This window comes from Monodelphis domestica, chromosome 1 (genome assembly GCF_027887165.1).
Source record: "Monodelphis domestica isolate mMonDom1 chromosome 1, mMonDom1.pri, whole genome shotgun sequence".
NCBI lineage: Eukaryota > Metazoa > Chordata > Mammalia > Didelphimorphia > Didelphidae > Monodelphis > Monodelphis domestica.
Genome location: NC_077227.1, coordinates 694,917,852 through 694,924,896, shown reverse-complemented (window position 1 = coordinate 694,924,896; position 7,045 = coordinate 694,917,852). Strand labels below are relative to the sequence as shown.

General features: G+C 40.0%; 1 pseudogene; it reads left to right on the top strand.

Annotated features, from left to right (window-relative positions):
- The first annotated feature begins 2,679 nt into the window (after positions 1 to 2,679).
- Positions 2,680 to 4,105, top strand: LOC100016009 (L-lactate dehydrogenase A chain-like; annotated as a pseudogene).
- Positions 4,106 to 7,045: the final 2,940 nt, after the last annotated feature.

The window sequence follows — 7,045 nt, the reverse complement described above, 5'->3', positions numbered from 1 at the left end:
TTAATCATTTATTTAGTCCTCATTACACACTAAAATATTTACAGTGGCACCTTTTGTGGTAACAAAGAAATAGAAACAAAGCAGATGTCTATAGATTATAGAATGTCTAACCCAATGATAGCACATGAAGCCAATGGAATATTACTGGGTTAGAAAAAATCATGCATATAATGACAACAGAGAAACATAGAAAGACTTATATGAACTGATACAGAATGAAGTAGAGCCAAAGACAATCACCACAAAACAATGGAGAGAAAATGTTACAGAATTACAAAGAACAAGCTTGACCCCAAAGAAGTGATAAGAGAAGATAACTTTCCTGTGCTCCTTCGAAGAGCTAAGATGTCCAGCTGAAACTATTTTCTGATTTTTTTCAGTATATTAGTATTTTGCTCATTTCACCTCTCCTTTTTTCTCTTAAAAAAAAAAAGATCTTTGTTATATGGAGTGTCTGGAGCAGAGTTGGGGGCAGTGGGAAGAGATACAGGGAAAAAATAGATGATATAAGTGTAAAAGAGAACAATAAAATTATTTTTTCTAAAATTACTAGTGTAGTTGAAGTAGACATAAAAATGTGATGAAAATGTGAAGCACCTATCCAAATCCTACCCATCCTTCACAGACCTTTCCATGCTCTAGAATAGGCTCTAGAAAGCCTGATCTATTATCAGGGAAACTCTCTTGCCTTTGCATCCTTGTGACTCTTAACCTAGAAACACCCAATGACCTGAGATGTTTGCCCTCTTTTGTCCTCTGGATTTAAGATGGACAAAGAGATGAATCTTTATGCCTCCAGGCAGACCCCAGTCAGATGACCACCCCACCAAATGCCTGAGGGACTAACACTAGGTCACATTCACACCAGGACATAGCATCTAAAGAGTATATAAACCCCAGAACTGATGTTGTCTGGGGGACAGCCTTTCCACCCTATCCCCATGGAGGGGCAGCCTTTCCATTCATGCTGTCCTCCCAGGAACTGCTCCTCCTGGCCATCCTCAACATTACTCCCTAAATTAATAAATTTCTCTTTTTGTTTTTAAGCTAAGTTTTGGAGTCTTGCTTTCTTGCAAAAGGTATCCTTCCCAAACCCCAAAGGGATCCTTCCCACCCATAACATTTTGGTGCCCAGAAGAAAGAGGGAAACCCCAGGGGGTACACATCAACCTCTATAACACTGACCACAATGAAATCTCTTTTCTTCCAAACTCCTATAGCATTTTGCTATTAATTTCATGCCTAAAAATAATAGCTACATTTATATGACATTTTCAAAATCTATAAAGTACTTTACCTACAGAATCCCATCTGATCCTTGCAACAACCCTGGGAGATAGAGACCATGAGTATTACTGTACCCACTTTATAGACAGGGGATGAGGGTCAGGTCTAAAGTCGGGAAGAGTCATCTTCCTAAGTTCAAATTCAGTCTCAGACACTTCATATCTATGTGACCCTGGTGTGACCAAGTCACTTTACCCTGCTTTCCTCAGTTTCCTCATCTGTAAAGTGAGCTGGAGAAGGAAATGGTAAATTGCTCCAGGATTCTTGCTAAGAAAAGTCCAGTTGGAGTCACAAAGAGTTGGACACGACTGAAAACTACTAAACAGCAACAAAAATTATAGCTAGGGAAACTTAGATTCAGGGAAGTTAATGGCTTATCCATGTTCTACAACTGGTAAGTTTCTCCTAGATTTACTTACACTGTTATTTCCTACATCATACTACCTCTACTAATGTGCCTTAGGACATAGGATCAAATAATTTAAGGGTGGACCTTAGAACTGTGGTGAAAATTTATCACACCAGTACAAAAACTCCAAGCTAAATGGTTTAATGAGAGGAGGCCAAATTCCCAATAAAGCTGGATCCTGGTCAAGACCAGAATCAGAGACCCCCAAGTCTTGAGAAATAGCCTTTTTGTGCCAAGAAGTCTAATGATGCAGTGACAGAAAAATACGATCAAAATTTTAAAAAGAATAGATATAAAAATCTTTCACATGGGTGGTTCTTTTTTTTTTTAAACCCTTACCTTCTGTTTTTGAATCATTACTGTGTAATTGGTTGTAAGGCAGAAGAGGGTTAGGGCTAGGCAATGGGTGTTAAGTGATTTGCCCAGGGTCACACAGCTAGGAAGTATGTGAGATCAGATTTGAACCCAAGACCTCCTATCTCTAGGTCTGACTCTCAATCCACTGAGCCACCCAGCTGCCCCCAACACAGGTGGTTCTTAATGACACAAGTGCTAATGTGAGTGTAAAAAAATCAATATTATTATAGCTGAACTTTTTAAGGCCTTTGCAATACTCAGTCAGGGTCTTGGTGTTTTTTACTGATGATTATGGCGTAATATTAGGAGTCAGCAGTTTGGTTAACCAATGTGTGTGAACAATAGTAGCCTTCCACCTCCTGTGTGACTGTCTTATTACACAAACAAGACCATACTTCCTCTTTTTGTCTGACCATCTTGTTATACACCCAAGAAGGGTGTGATACAATTAATGGAAACTTCTGGGTTATAGGCTTAAGGTCAAGATGTAAACAAGATTTGATGCTAACCCAGACTGTAATAATCTTTATAATTTCTCTAAAGCAAGCTATATTATTTGAATATTAACTCAAAACTAATGATTGTGTTATGGAAATAATCATAAAGGGTAATACTATTACAATCAAAAAAGGGGATTGGGCACGAGTCCGGGAGCAGCAATCTCGCGTACATCTCTGAATTCTCCGCAGCTTGACCGGCAATCTTAGATTCCCTCCCCCAAGAAAAAGATGGGAACCGTCAAGGATCAGCTGATCTTGAATGTCCTTAAGGAAGAACAGACTCCCCACAACAAGATAACTGTTGTTGGGGTTGGTGCAGTTGGCATGGCATGTGCCATCAGTATCTTAATGAAGGATTTGGCTGATGAACTTGCCCTAGTTGATGTTATTGAAGACAAACTAAAGGGAGAGATGATGGATCTCCAACATGGCAGCCTTTTCCTCAAAACACCAAAGATCGTCTCTAGCAAAGATTATGCTGTGACTGCAAACTCAAAGCTGTTTGTGATTACTGCTGGGGCACGTCAGCAGGAAGGAGAAAGTCGTCTTAATTTGGTCCAGCGTAATGTGAATATCTTTAAGTTCATCATTCCCAATATTGTTAAATACAGCCCTAATTGCAAGTTGCTTGTTGTCTCCAATCCAGTGGATATTTTGACATATGTGGCCTGGAAGCTAAGTGGCTTTCCTAAAAACCGTGTTATTGGAAGTGGTTGCTCTGATGGGGGAGAAACTCGGTATCCACTTTTCAAGTTGTCATGGATGGATCCTTGGGGAACATGGAGACTCGAGTGTTCCTGTATGGAGTGGTGTGAATGTTGCTGGTGTCTCTCTGAAGAGTCTTCATCCTGCTCTAGGAACCGATAGTGATTCAGAGCAATGGAAAGATGTTCATAAGCAAGTAGTTGAAAGTGTTTATGAAGTGATCAAGTTGAAGGGCTACACTTCCTGGGCTGTCTGTGGCAGATCTGGCAGAAAGCATCATGAAGAATCTTAGGAGAGTACATCCGATTTCCACCATGATTAAGGGCCTATATGGCATTAATGAAGATGTCTTCCTTAGTGTTCCATGTATCTTGGGGCAGAATGGCATTTCTGATGTGGTGATGGTTACCCTGACAACGGAGGAAGAGTCCCGTTTAAAGCAGAGTGCTGACACTCTTTGGGGGATCCAGAAGGAGCTGCAGTTTTAAAGCCTTCGAATATGCTTCCACTTCACTGTCTAGAGAACATGATAGTGGTTAAGGGATTATGTATGATGCACATTTCAAGTGGGTCAAATCCTTCCTCTGATGAGTGATACAACACCAAGAGAAAGCAGAAATAGAAAACCTACGAACACACTCTAGTCTCCTCCTAAAGTTAGAGATGGGGAATAGTATAGTGACTCCTATTTGTTAAACTCTGTTTGCTAAACCCCGTTGTTTGCACAGTGATGCTGAGTATGACTTGTCTTGTACCAAAGTCATGGTGTTCTTGTGGTCAAGCTCAGTTGGTTCCCCACAGGTATGTTACTGCCTGCCTAGTAGGTGCTACCAGTTCCCAGTTCCCTTAGATCCAAAAGTCAGTTTTTGGTTCCTGGATTCACCCCACCATACAGTTGTAATGCTCTGCTGATGGACTGATTACCTTTGGGGGCCCCCTTCCTGGTTAGGGTTCTACAGCATGGCCCCATGCATCACTTTTCCAGAGGACCCAGTTCTGTCTACTATATATATATATATATATATATATATATATATATATCAGTAGTTGTACATTTCAATTATATAAAAAGGATCTATATAGGTACAACAATCCAACCAATTCCTCAAGTGTCATACTAACCCAAATATTGAATAAACACAAATAACTTTAAAAAAGGGGGGGGGTTGGGGCCTCCACATTCACAGAACACAATGTTAGAATACAGAACGTGGAATTAGGCAGCTAGGTGGCAAAATGATGGGCCTGGAGTCAGAAAGATCTGAGTTCCAATCCAACCTCAGACACTTACTAGCTTGTGTGACCCTAGGCAAGTTATTTCACCCCATTTGCCCCAGTTTCCTCATCTGTAAAATGAATTGGAAAAGGAAATGACAAACTACTCCAGGATCTTTGGGGAAAAAAACAACCCCAAAACTCAATCAGATTATGAAGAATCAGGCACAACTGAAAAATGACTGAACAACAAATTCCTCTCTCTAGTCCCTTTAGAATGTCAGGGCTGGAATTTCTCTAGGACACATATTAAGTTAGAGTTAGAAGAGAACTCAGAACTCATTTAAGCCTCACTCTCCACTTTTATAAATGAGGAAACTGAAACCCAAGGGAAGGAAATAATTTCCCCATGGTCACAGAGGTAATCAGCAGCAGACACTGGATCTAAATAAATTTCCCTTTTCTATTGCCTTGAACTATATATATCTTTTTGTATGTGGGTGTTCAAACTGCCAAACTAGACTGTGAGCAACTTGAATGAAGAGATTGTGTGCTTACATTAAGTTACTGATGTAGGACTTGGGAAGAGGTGGAAGAAAGGGGGGAAAGCCATCTCTTGGGAAGGAGGAGACATAACAAAACCTAAACAAAGAGGCTCAAGAAGGCAGGACATGGATATTTATTCAGTAAAGGCCTTCTTAAAGTCTTTTTCACAACGGTGTGGGAGATTTGGGAGATGGGAAGGTAAAAGCCTAGGTAGAGTTTTCTTGATGAAAATCTACTGGAGAATGTGTTGACCATGATAGAGAAAGAGGAGATAAGACTTTGCTAGAGGTAGGGGAGGAAAAAAGAGTACTTTCATTTAAATCAGTGGAATCAGAGAATTGAGATTAAAGGCCAGGCAAAGTCTGGTTGCAGTAGTCAGGACAGAATAAGCCACTCTCTCCACCCTCAAACAGCTTTAGAGTATGGATTTGTAAAAAGCTGTGTGTCATTCTAGGAAAAAAAAAAACTGAATTTGGGGACAACAACTAGGTGGCTTAATGGATTGAGAGCCAGGACCAGGGATGGGAGGTCCTGAGCTTAAATCTGACCTCAGACACTTCCTAAATATGTGACTCTAGGCAAATTATTTAATTTCCACTGCCTAGTCTTTCCCACTCCTCTGTTTTAGAATTGATGCTAAGACAGAAGGCAAGGGTTTTATGTTATTGGGACAAAAGCATCTGAGTTGGGGCTTGTGTATTAAAGCAATAGAAAAGTCATTCCTAGGGACAGCTAGGTGGCTCAGTGGATAGAGAGCTAGGCCTGGAGATAGGAGGTCATGGATTCAAACTTGGCCTCAGATACAGACATTGTGACTCTGGGCAAATATCTTAACTCCACTTATCTCATCTTTACCTGTCTTTTGCCTTGGAACCAATACATAGTAATGATTCTAAGACAGAAGTTAAGGGTTCAAAAAAAAAAGGAAAGGAAAAAGTCAATCTCTACCCCTTAAGTAATGCTTGCTTTTCTTTTTAAGTATATAATAAATTTGGCATAACTAAATATATAATAAAATCACATTTTCAAAGCTGTCCTGCTTATTAGTAATTTCTTCTAGCCTTCCTTCTGTTCTACACATTAAAAAAAATACAATGGTCCTTTCTTCTTTTTTTCTTATTCTTTCCATAACAAAAGCTCTGGAGTTATTGTCCCAAGCACTATCTTGTACCAGCAGAGTAGGTCACCAAAATATATCTCCCCAACCTGGTTCTAGGCTAGATACTGATAAAGCCCCAGACCTAGAATTCGGAAGACCTGAGTTCAAATTCAGTTTCACATACTAGCTGTGTGGACCTGGGAAAGTCACTTCACCCTCCTATCCTCAGTTTCTTCATTTGTAAAATGAGTTGTCAAAGGAAATGGCAAACTACCCCAGGATCTTCCCCAAGAAGACCCCAAATGAGATCATGAAGAGTTGGACATTTCTGAAATGACTAAACAATAACAAAATTCCAGATATGATTCATCAATCACCACGTTGTTCTACTGAACTGCTTTTCTTTCTTGTTCATACTTTAAAAAAACAACAACAACCCTTACCTTCTATCTTTGAATGAATATTAAGTATTAATTCCAAGGCAGAGGAGTGGTAAGGGCTAGACAATGGGGGTTAAATTACTTGCCCAGGATCACATAGCTAGGAAGTGTCTGAGGCCAGACTTGAACCCAGGGTCTCCTGTCTCCAGGTCTGGTTCTCTATTCACTGAGCCACCTAGCTGGCCCTTCTTTTTCATACTTTTTATAAACATCAGCAAGTCTCTTCAACTGTTGTAGGGGCTCTTAATCTCTAGGAGACAGAAGAATGAATATAAGAGTGACAGACCATTTCATTGAGAATAATTCACAAACTGACTTTGTGCTCAAGTAGGAACCAGAAAATTTCAACCAGCAGCAATGTGACATGGGAGAAATATTTTTCAGTCTATGGTTCCTCTGCCAGTAGCCAGCTTGATTGAGGTCAAGATTTGAGAACAAACTAATTAAGGAGGTCTTAGCTAAGAGAAAAATCAAGAAATCCAGAGCT